This window comes from Nicotiana sylvestris, chromosome 2 (genome assembly GCF_000393655.2).
Source record: "Nicotiana sylvestris chromosome 2, ASM39365v2, whole genome shotgun sequence".
NCBI lineage: Eukaryota > Viridiplantae > Streptophyta > Magnoliopsida > Solanales > Solanaceae > Nicotiana > Nicotiana sylvestris.
The window spans coordinates 202306466-202319385 of NC_091058.1; positions in this window are offsets into that span (position 1 = coordinate 202306466).

Consider the following 12920-nt stretch of genomic DNA (forward strand, 5'->3'; position numbering starts at 1 on the left):
GATAGACAAGGTCACAAAGAAGATTATCAAACTGGGGCAGAAAATTTTCGTTCATTTCGAAATTTTTCGAGAAGTCTAACACAGGTTTGAGAAAAGCGATATCCCCAGCAGTTTTTCGGGAGAAGGCAAAACAAGCTTTAAAGAAAGCAATGTCAGGAGGAAGGTAACACGAGTTTTAAGGGAGATAGTTTTTGAAGGAAGAATATAAACAGAGAAACGGTTTGCAGAGGAATGAAACATCAGTCTTAAGGGAAGTAGTCTTTGGAGGAGTAAGATAACACATATTTGAGAAAATGTTATCCCCAGCAGTTCGCATAGAAGATAGTACAAGTTTTGAGGGAAGTAGTTTTGAAGAAAGATAATTCAGGACGGAAGGAAAAGGGTTGACAGCATCCCCAGCAGGAGTAGCGCAACCAACCACCATGTTTAAACTCACAAGTTTCCTTTGTTTGGAACAGGGATGGAAGCCAGGTTCATATAAAAGCTAAGAAGGGTGAATTTTTCAGGTGTAGTGCCCCAATTCTGCTTACGCAAAAGGCTGTTTGAGACGATCACACGTCACCACTAGGAGAAGCATTTCCTCCTAAGTTTGTTTTACCCATAGGAGATGCATTTCCTCCTAAGTTTATTCTTGCCCATAGGAGAGGCATTTCCTCCTAAGTTTTATTTTACCCATTGGAGACGCATTTCCTCCTAAGTTTATTCTTACCCCTAGGAGAGGCATTTCCTCCTAAGTTTATTCTTACCCCTATGAGAGGCATTTCCTCCTAAGTTTTGTTTTACCCATAGAAGACACATTTCCTCCTAAGTTTATTCTTACCCCTAGAATAGGCATTTCCTCCTAAGTTTGTTTTATCCATAGGAGAGGCATTTACTCCTAAGTTTATTCTTACCCCTAGGAGAGGCATTTCCTCCTAAGTTTGTTCTACCCATAGGAGAGGCATTTCCTCATAAGTTTATTTTTACCCATAGGAGAGGCATTTCCTCCTAAGTTTGTCTTACCCCTAGGAGAGGCATTTCCTCCTAAGTTTTGTTTTACCCATAGGAGACGCATTTCCTCCTAAGTTTATTTTTACCCATAGGAGATGCATTTCCTCCTAAGTTTATTCTTGCCCATAGGAGAGGCATTTCCTCCTAAGTTTTATTTTACCCATAGGAGATGCATTTCCTCCTAAGTTTATTCTTACCCCTAGGAGCGACATTTCCTCCTAAGTTTGTTCTTACCGCTAGGAGAGACATTTCCTCCTAAGTTTTGTTTTACCCATAGGAGACGCGTTTCCTCCTAAGTTTATTCTTACCCCTAGGAGAGACATTTCCTCCTAAGTTTGTTTTACCCATAGGAGAGGCATTTCCTCCTAAGTTTATTCTTACCCCTAGGAGAGACATTTCCTCCTAAGTTTGTTTTACCCATAGGAGAGGCATTTCCTCCTAAGTTTATTCTTACCCCTAGGAGAGACATTTCCTCCTAAGTTTGTTCTACCCATAGGAGAGGCATTTCCTCCTAAGTTTATTTTTACCCATAGGAGAGGCATTTCCTCCTAAGTTTGTCTTACCCCTAGGAGAGGCGTTTCCTCCTAAGTTTTGTTTTACCCATAGGAGACGCATTTCCTCCTAAGTTTATTTTTACCCATAGGAGACGCATTTTCTCCTAAGTTTATTCTTGCCCATAGGGTAGGCATTTCCTCCTATGTTTTATTTTACCCATATGAGACGCATTTCCTCCTAAGTTTATTCTTACCCCTAGGAGAGGCATTTCCTCCTAAGTTTTGTTTTACCCATAGGAGACGCATTTCCTCCTAAGTTTATTCTTACCCCTAGGAGAGGCATTTCCTCCTAAGTTTGTTTTACCCATAGGAGAGACATTTTCTCCTAAGTTTATTCTTACCCCTAGGAGAGGCATTTCCTCCTAAGTTTGTTCTACCCATAGGAGAGGTATTTCCTCCTAAGTTTATTTTTACCCATAGGAGAGACATTTCTTCCTAAGTTTATCCTACCCCTAGGAGAGGCGTTTCCTCCTAAGTTTTGTTTTACCCATAGGAGACACATTTCCTCCTAAGTTTATTTTTACCCATAGGAGACGCATTTCCTCCTAAGTTTATTCTTGCCCATAGGAGAGGCATTTCCTCCTAAGTTTTATTTTACCCATAGGAGACACATTTCCTCCTAAGTTTATTCTTACCCCTAGGATAGGCATTTCCTCCTAAGTTTTGTTTTACCCATAGGAGACACATTTCCTCCTAAGTTTATTCTTACCCCTAGGAGAGGCATTTCCTCCTAAGTTTGTTTTACCCACAGGAGAGTCATTTCCTCCTAAGTTTATTCTTACCCCTAGGAGAGACATTTCCTCCTAAGTTTGTTCTACCCATAGGAGAGGCATTTCCTCCTAAGTTTATTTTTACCCATAGGAGAGGCATTTCCTCCTAAGTTTGTCTTACCCCTAGGAGAGACGTTTCCTCCTAAGTTTTGTTTTACCCATAGGAGACGCATTTCCTCCTAAGTTTATTTTTACCCATAGGAGACGCATTTCCTCCTAAGTTTATTCTTACCCCTAGGAGAGGCATTTCCTCCTAAGTTTGTTTTACCCATCGGAGACGCATTTCCTCCTAAGTTTATTCTTACACCTAGGAGAGGTATTTCCTCCTAAGTTTGTTCTACCCATAGGAGAGGCATTTCCTCCTAAGTTTATTCTTTCCCCTAGGAGAGGAATTTCCTCCTAAGTTTATTCTTACCCCTAGGAGAGACATTTCCTCCTAAGTTTATTTTTACCCATAGGAGGGGCATTTCCTCCTAAGTTTGTCTTACCCATAGGAGAGGTATTTCCGCCTAAGTTTGTTTTACCCGTAGGAGACGCACTTCCTCCCTTAGTTTGGTTTTATTCGTAGGAGACGCACATCCTAGTCTAGTCTTTAGTTTACTCTCATCATTGCAGTAGAAGTGGTTTACAATTTGGCTAACAACTCATGAATATTCCTAGTGCAAACTGGGGAAAAAATTTCGTTTGTTTTTGTTTACTTTGGTTGCAGGAGCCCGCCTGGAAGAATAGAGGAATAAATTTCAAGATCAAACAGAAGTCAGTAATGAGGAGGGGTACAACAAAAATCCCCAGCATAACAAGCTTTAACGTAGGAAGCAGTGTCTCCAGCAGACATAACGGAACAATAAAACTTGTGTTCAGAAAAGCAAAAGGCCAGTGTCATCCCCCGGATAGGATTCGAAAGAAAAGCACCAGAGGAAATGCAAGCTGACAAGAAAGCAAGGCAACCAGAGCAAATGGAAGATAGATAAGATTTTGTAACTCCTAGCTTAGTCTAGCTTCTTGTTTTCTTTTGGCACAGTGTAATAAGGAGATCGGTAAGCAGTAGCAACATCATGCAACAGAAGTAACAACAAAAAGCAGTCTCATGGTAGTCCCAGCTACCAAAACTTCCCGAACTACATTAACATGATTCCCTTTTAGCCAGGGATATGTAGGAGACCTTTGAAGCAAAGGTTCGGTTAAATCATTTTTCAAAAAATGCTTCACACAGAGTACTCCAACAGGGCAAAAATTGTTCGTATCCGCTCACTTTATCTTTTCACGAAAGCTCTTTGTGCTTTCGGACAAAGAGGGGCAGCTGTGAGCACGTGATTTTTGCTTCACGGAAACTACTTCAAAGAAATTGAAAAAATAAAACAAGTTACCTTCGGGTACAATTTTGAAAATTTGCGTAACATTTTGATAATTGTTCTGTCTGTAAATGCTCACCTTGCTATAGTTAAAAATACAAAAATACATGTTGCATGCATTTAGGAATTAATGGTACATTTAGGAATTAATTAACCATAATTTGGTTAAAAGAAAATCACAAAAAAATATGCATGTGTATTTCTTGTCATTGTGTGATTTTATTTAATGTTTAATTTGTGTGTTAATTATTATAGGTGTTAAATAATATGTGTGTAATTTTATTTTTTGATTTTACAATTTATTTAGGATTTTTTGTTTAATTTGGGTAATTAAAGAAAGAAGGAAAATGGGTGAAGTATCAAGGAAACTCGGATTGGGCCAGGTGAAACCAAAAATTGAGGCCCAAACCAATTACATTGACCCAGTCCAAACCAGGTCTTTCAGAGACGCCCCCCAAATGACGCCACATAGGGCATTTGATCTGAGCCGTCCATCCAATCTAATCTAACGATCCCATGGCCTTCCCCAGCACCCAACCCGTTTAAACCTTAGACCGACCCGGTCTCATTTAATTGAGACGACGTCATTTCCTATTACAAAATAGATCCTGGCCATAGATCCAACTTGATCCAACGGCCAGGATCTAATCTCCTACCCCATATATAAATCCCTCCTCACACCTCACGCCCTCATAGCCAACCCCACCCCTCCTCACTCATCTCTCTCAACACCAGAGACGAACCCAAACCTCCCAAACCCTAGCCGCCCTAGGCCCCCTTCGCCTGAAACCCGACGGCATCTACGCCGTCGGTCATCCCTTTAACACCATAGCACCTCCTTCACTCCTTGAACCCAAATCCCTTACTCCCTTGGCTCTAATCTAGCAGCATCTTCTCCAATCTTCAATCGAAGATTCGAACTAAGACTCAACCCACGCCAAACCATCCCAAACTGATACCTAACACTCCCCTGACCCCCCCCCCTTAGGCCTAGACCAACGAAGGTTGGGTTCGAATCTAACCAGAAACCCTCGAATCCCAAAAACACTCGTGTGAACCCTAGAAATCCAAAAGTTGGGGGGTCTGTCCAAATCAACAAAGGATTGGGGTCTAATAGACCTCAATCGAGGTGTTCTCAGTTGAGAACACTTCGATTAAAGTCCGTTCGATCTCAAATGATCGAGTCTGGTTCAAGCCTGGGTCGTTTTGTTTTTGAGCTTCCAAGATAAGTTTCTCTTTCATTTCTGTTCTTGTTTGAATTCTATTTGTGTTTGTTAGCATGTCTAGTTAATTTGTTGATTTTTCTGTTATTTTCTTTCAATTCTCTCCGTCTTCATAAGACCTTTTATTTGGTCGACTCTTTTTCTGACCATTGTTAAATACGTATGGTAAGATACGTATTCGATTTGATTAATATCGTCGAGTGGTTAATTCATGTAGGTTCCCTGTTTTGTGCAAAGCAGCTGAAATCATTTGGTGGCCTGTTTAGTTTTATTTGTTTATCGATTAATTGTTATATGTTATAGCTAGTATAGTTGATTGCGTAAGTGTCGCCGATTGATTTTTCATGCTTGGATGCTAGAAAGCCTATTCCATTGTTTAGTAGGGTTCCTACCCTGTTTCTCTGTTCTAGTGTTGTGATTAAGAACCAACCTGCTAATTGTTTGAACATGTGATTGATCCTCATTTCTGCTTGCGTTATCAACTCAGTCCCTCTGATTGATGCCCCTCTTGTTGATTTGGTCTAGTTTCCTGCATTGAATCTGTGTGAGTTGGTATTAGGATGTTGGTTTATAGCCGTAAATGAGCAATTAGGAGATAGTTAGAAATCAGTTTTGGTCAGTTGTTGAGTTTGAACTTTTATAGGTTTAAACTTCAGACTTCTAAAACTTAGGGTAATACAGTAATAATCAGTGGATTCAGGGTTAATTTGGGGTGTCAAAGTCTAAAAAATGTTTAGTATTAGTGGGCTGTCAATAGGGTATTAAAATACCTTCAAACTAATACATTGTTTAAGAATAGTGGGGAATAAGATTTAATGGCATGAGGAGTTTGATTAAAATAAGTTAAAATACCCATAACTTTGATTAAAAAAAGGAGAAAAGCATGCAGTATGAGGGCTGTCAGGAATATCATGGGCATTTTCTGATTAGTTTTAGCATATTTAAGGGGTATGGGCAGAGTTAAGGTATCAAGGCAGCCTGGTGCTTGCATACTTTGCCTATAAATAGGCTCATTTAGAACAAAAATAGGGGCTGGTTTTTCTGATCCTGAGAGAGAAAAGAAAAACAAGAGTGTTAAGGATGGTTGATCCTCATATAGGCTAAGCTTTACATCAAAGAACTTCAGCTTATCTTTGCCTTTGAGTGTTTAACAAAAATCAGAAATTACTGTTTCTTGCACCTATCTGTGTTCTGTTGGTACTACTGGATTTCAGCTTGTTAGTCTCTAGTTTTCTATTGGTTAAGCATTGTTTCATTGGGTTACTCCTGGGTTTCTGTTTGGTTTTAAGAATCTGTCGCTGGGGCCTTCTTGTTATCTCCTACTGATTATTATTATTGGTTTCCTTGGGTGCTGCTGTGTTGTTGAATCTGCTGATGTACTACTGCTACTACTGCTGACTCCTCTTCTACTATATTTCTGTTCTTCTACCATGTACATGACTTTATCATGGCTGTTGTAAGCTGAAATGTGAAGCATGAGTTCATGTGAAAAGTTGAAGTTGAAATGAAAACCAGAAAAACAATCTGTTTGTTTGAAACTTGTTGTTACTGTTTTATTTAGTTCTTTAAAGCATTACTGAATCTGTAATCTGTAAAAATATAGTTTCATCATTCTAGTTGTTTGTAATGGGCTGCAGAAAACTGCTATGCGTTAAATCGTGTTGTTGGAATAACGTAGTTTAGCTCGTATTCAATCATAACTTGACCACGTAATGGATATTGGATATAGCTTCGGATAATTTGTAAAGCAACACTTGTGGTTGGATCCCTGAAATAGCTAGTAGATTGTTAACCAATCTTAGATCATAGCATGATTGTGTGAGTTCTTGGTCAACTAGATCTTAGCATTAATTTGGCCATCAATTGTTACTTAAAAAAAAGTTGCAACATGTTAAGGAAAAAGAAGCATGATTGTAAGTCTAAGGTTGTTAGTTAAAGTAACGAGTAAGGATAGACAGTCGTGAGTTGGTGGGTTAACAATTTCTTGTGGCTCGAAACATGCCAGGATTCCTGTACGTTTTACTCTGTAACGACATTTCGGAACTAATCAAATATGCAAAAAAAATTATTAAAAAGCCCGGACTTTTCAAGCATGTAAACTAATTAGGACTTTGTCTTCTTTCATGTTTAGAGACAAATTTAATAGAAAACCTTAGTCACTTTTAGGATTGCCCTTTTAATAATAAGAATGAGATGAGCCTCGCCGAATAAAAATACAAATTTGCGGGGCCCTCAATAAATATTTGTTTTAAAATTACTTAGACTTCGGGATGGACCGTTTAGCAAAATTTCACGGTCCTACCCAAAATAAATGATACGCTAGTCGCTTTAGGCGCGCCTTTAATAATTTACTTTTCTTACACTCGGGTGCACATTTATGTGACCCAAATCCAAATCTCAACGAAGTTGGAATGTAGCAAAAAATTTGCGGGTACATTTATGTGGCGCAATTCGAGATGCATTCTCATGACGTTGCAATTCTTTGAATAAATCATAACAAAAGCGGTAAACAGTTAAAATTTACACATAGGTTCATAATTGTACAAAATAAGATAATCAAGCCAAATATGACAATTGAGCGACCGTGCTAGAACCACGGAACTCGGGAATGCCTAACACCTTCTCCCGGGTTAACAGAATTCCTTATCCGGATTTCTGGTGCGCAGACTGTTGAACAGAGTCATTCTTTTCCTCGATTCGGGATTCAACCGGTGACTTGGGACACCATAAATCTCCCAAGTGTCGACTCTGAAATAAATAAATAAATCTCTTTTCGATTGTCCCTTAATTGGAAAAACTCCCTTCCGCGCCCCTTTGCGGGTGGCACGGGCGAAAAAGGAGGTGTGACATATATTTGTAACAATTTGGCTGTTTGATTTCTTTTTGTGTTTTGCTTTAATTATTTTTGGTGTTTTGAGTAATAGTCTCATTAAGTAAGTTAAAGTTGGTAAGTGACTTATCCCAATGACGAATCTCTTTCGAGGGGTTCTTGAGGGACTAAGCTGGAAAAAAAAAGAATATAAGGACTCTTCCTGATGACGGATATTTGAAACAGTTCTTGAGGGAAGTAAGTCTAGAGAAAAGACCAAAAAGATTTTTTCTTAGGTAGTGTAGTAACTCTCCCTTGGTTTTTCTTTGGGCCACGGTTCTTTTCCAAGGGTTTAGCTTGAACCGGGTGTAGGTAGTTTTTATTTATTTTGTTTGTTTGTTTAGCTAGCATCGATGGGCTAAGAGCTTAAATAGTAAGAGAATCCCTTAGCGTTATTACACCTGAACACAATCGACACTAGAGTGTAATGCCTAGTCTCAATGGTTGGATCTTGCTAAAGTGCCTTAAAGTTGTATGTTTGTAGGTAACTTGAACACTCAAAAGAGGATGTCTTGATAAATCAATCCGGAGTGAGTCATGTGTCATGTGTGTGTGAGCTATACTATATTCTATGTTTTACATTTGATGCCTAGAACTTGCCCTGTGTGTCTGCAAAGCGAAATAGTAGCTTCATTCAGTCTTAGAAGTGATAGAGGCATTTCTTTGTTAAGCCAGATATATATAACATAAACCCACCTGGATGTAATACATCTTAGTTAACCCCGTTGAGCCTATAATCCTATTTCTTTGGCAACCACATTGTGAACCTTACCCAATTATTTGAATAGCCTTCTGTTTGAACCTTTTTACCTCCCATAAGCACTTGAATGATATTGAAATTATGCAAAAGCAAAAGTGTGGGGTGGTGGTTTGGTTTTTGAGTGGAACCATTGAAATAGAGAAAAGGTGTAGAGTTTTGAAGAATAAAAGAAGAAGCACCACGAAAAAAAAATTGTAAATAAATATGATGGTTGATAAGTGGTAGCTTGATGTAAATGCACCTAAAGGAATGAGATGTTATAAATATATTGTGGGAAATGTCTAGTTGACATAAGAATGATATGGAGTGTTAATGTGTTTTGTATTAAAAGTGCTTAGGGAGGTTAGTCACTATATCCAAATATATCCTACCCCTCATTTAGCCTACATTACAACCAAGTGAAGTCATATTGATCTTAGACTGAGTGAGCTTGTTTAGTAGAGTAATACACTACGGGCAAGCCTATGGTGCATCTTTGTGGCATGTGAATGTTCTTTTTAAGAGTGAGCGAATTTTGTCTATCTAAGTTCCTAATTGTTCTAAATATCATTATATGTGGAACTACTCTCTTATGTGATGTGAGGGCATGTGATTCACAAAGGAAAAGTAAGTCTTGACTTTTGTATTGAGTAGTTTGAGTGAGTGCGAATGTTGCATGGTACGAGAGATTCGACTGTTGAGGCAAAGGTTGTTCACCACTAGGTACAAATTTTGGTAAATTGTTCAAGGTGTGAATCGTTAAGGGAAAGGATTAGGGAAGAAATTTTGATAGAATGCGGTGGATTGATCGAGGACTAGCAATGATTTAAGTGTGAGGTGTTGATATTAGGCTATATAGATGATATTTACACCTTAATATTACCATGCTTTATTGTTATTTTACAGGTAAATTGATAACAAAATGATCTAATGGTGTTCTTTTGCTTCGCAGGGAATATTCTAAGTGAGGAAGCCCTACAGAGTGTTTTGGAGGCAATAATGTGAAGAAAACACCCAATCAAGAAGTACCCGAGCACAAAGAAGCAAAAAATGGACTGAGTGAATTTCACCGCGACTGCGGCAGACCAAGTGTTCGAGGCAGAATGTTTAGCGTTCACCGCGGTGGAACCACGGTCTTGCCGCGACCGAGGTGAACTGTTCACGTGCCGGAAATTTGAGGACCAAAGTGTAATTTGGGAAAAACTTGTTCCAAACCCTTATAAACTTTAGAAGTTTGCCAAGACATGGGAAAGCTTGTTTTTAGACTACTTTGGAGGCAAGAACAAGTAAAAGAAGATCAACCAAACATTAGAGTTTTTCTATCTCCTTTTATTTTCGTGCAATTACTCATTATGAATAATTTAGTAGTTTTATCTTGTTTTGTCATGAGTAGATAATTTCCTAGTTTAGGGTTTTGATGGAACCTATTGAAGGATGAACTTCTTGTTATGTTAATATAGTTTGCCCAATTTAATCTCTATTTGTTCAACTATGTGCTTGTTGTAGTTAATTGACAGGATCCTCAATTAGTTGTGCCTATTTAGTGTGCATAACTCGGGAGAGAGTGCATATTTAGGTAATTGTTGAACAACACCACTCCCAAAGTATATGAGAGATCAATAACTGAGGGTTTAAAGGGGGGATTAGGGATAACTAAGCCTTAAGTGTAATCTAAAGTGAGCTGTAATAAATAAAGTCAGCTAGGCGTAACTCGGGAGAGTGCGTTTAATAAATTATCGTGATTACTCGGGAGAGATTTACGGTAATAAGAGTGCTCATGATTGATAGAGACGATTATTGGGTAAATCTATGTGAAACATAACCAGAAGGGATTCCATCAATAGGGGAAATCATAACCTTAGAACCTTCTCTTAATTGGTTACAACTCAATCATAGTTAGTTTTCAGTTGCTTATTTGCATTCATTCATAGTTAGTAGAAATACCCTCAACTGGTATTTACAACGTTTGGGAGGTTGATTCTGTGGAGTTTAGTAAGTCTAACGAGAGTAATTGATAGGTTAATTCCTTGTGGGTTCGACTCTAGGCTAAATACTCAGATTATATTTGCAACATCCGCGTGTCCTTTTTATAAGGCATAGTTGGGCGTGATCAGCCACGCAAATATCTATGGATTATTTTATACTATAAGTTTCAGAAGTCTTTTTTTCTTTCTTTTTCGTAACGTCCAACCAAATAGGGTCAAACAAATTAAAATATATGGAGTATATTTTTTACGTAATCATTCTCATGAAAAGCTAAAAATAATATTTTTGATGCCCTTGATCTTTTTATTTTTATTTTTATTTTTTATTTTTCACTCGGTATCTGTTGATTGCCTTGGAGCCTGATTAATGAGGACGAACCGTGTAAGGTCCATTAAATGAGGAAGTACTCCTTATCAGTTTTTTTATTTATTTATTTAAGGGCTTAAACATGAGATATTTTGTTAATAATAGAGGGATCTTATTTATCCTACCACAACTCAACTCTTGAGGGCGATTCTCTTGATCTCGTTTTTAGTAAAAAGCACTAAACAACACATGAAGGGGAGCAAACAAAGAACAAGGAGACGCATACTTAGTTCTTAATATTCAGGAAAACAAAAAGAACATTTTGTTTTAAAATGGGTTTTAATTTCCACATCCAATGACAATTATAGGACAGATCGCAAATTATGTTGTCAAAATACCTCACACAAATATCTTCCAAAAACATTTTTCTAAAAAACTAGTTCGAATATTATACACATGTTTTTTCGGTATTATTTCTTAAACTATTTCCAAAAATTAACTAGGACCAAATCCAAACACCACCTTTAAAGATGAAATTATAACTTTTAATAATTTGATATAGCACCTTTTATACTCCACCCCGGGTTTTGCGAACATCCTCCTTTTGATGGTTTTCACACACCTCATTTCTAGATATTTATTAAGAAAATAGAAAGTCAAGATTCTTGAAATTAAGGGTTCTTTTTATACTCCGCATATATTAGTAATCTTAATATCAGTTATTTATTTTCGAATTTTTAATTAGCTCTCTCTGCTAGAAAATTGCTTTTTACAATTATTAACGAATTGACAATATAATGTTGTAACCAATTTATAACTTTTGTCATTTTCATGCATTCAAAAATTTCTGTTACAATATCTTAAGTTGGGAACTTTCGGTATACCTACATTATCTAATGGCAATCCACGTATAAATTGTAACAAGCTACACATATAGCTTAATTTTTACTGGAGATTTTCTCTTACAGTATGTACACATAATTTTTTAAAAGCAATATATGTTATAAAATAAAAGCAATGCAGTAAAATATAAATAAGAAGAGATAGAGAGAATGGAGAAGTGTTTTCTTCCTTCACTTTGGTGTAATTTTTCATTGCAATTACATGGCCTTTTATAGGCATAAAAAGTAAAGATGATGGACATAAAAAGTAAAGATGATGGACATAAAGTAGGAAATTTAATCTTTAAGTTATTCACAACATGGGCATCCAATGTAGCATCCAATGTAGTATCCAATGTAGCATCCAAAGTAGTATCCAATGTAGTATCCAAAGTAGTATCCAATGTACAAACTATTCATAACACTCCCCTTGGATGTCCATGTAAGATAATGTGCCTCATTAAAAACTTACCAAAAAAATATTGGGATGTACATAGTTATTTATAATATGCATTACTTGCTGCCTCATTAAAAACCTTACCAGTAAAACCCAGTGGGACAAAACCTTGGTTAAGGAAAAGAGTGCAGCGTGTAGTTACTCCCCCTGATGAAAAATCACTTATTGTCTCGAAGACGACGCATTCCAATCTTATATATCAGCTTTTCAAATTTTGAGGTTGGTAATGCCTTAGTGAACAGATTAGCCAAATTATCACTTGAACGAACTTGTTGTACATCTATTTCACCATTCTTCTGAAGATCATGAGTGAAAAAGAATTTCGGTGAAATGTGTTTTGTTCTATCTCCTTTGATATATCCTCCTTTCAATTGAGCTATGCATGCAGCATTGTCTTCATACAATATTGTTGGAATATTCTCTTTCGAAGAAAGACCACATGTTTGCTGAATGTGTTGAGTTATAGATCTTAACCAAACGCATTCTCGACTTGCTTCGTGAATGACTATTATCTCTGCATGATTTGAAGAAGTAGCAACCATAGTTTGTTTTGTCGAACGCCATGATATGGTTGTACCTCCACTTGTAAATAAATAGCCTGTCTGAGATCGACCTTTGTGTGGATCAGACAAATATCCTGCATCTGCATAACCAATCAATGATGGCTTGGATTCATTTGAATAAAATAAACCCATATCAATGGTCCCTTGGAGGTATCTGAATATATGTTTAATACTATTCCAGTGTCTTTGTGTTGGCGAAGTACTAAATCTTGCCAATAAGCTTACTGAGA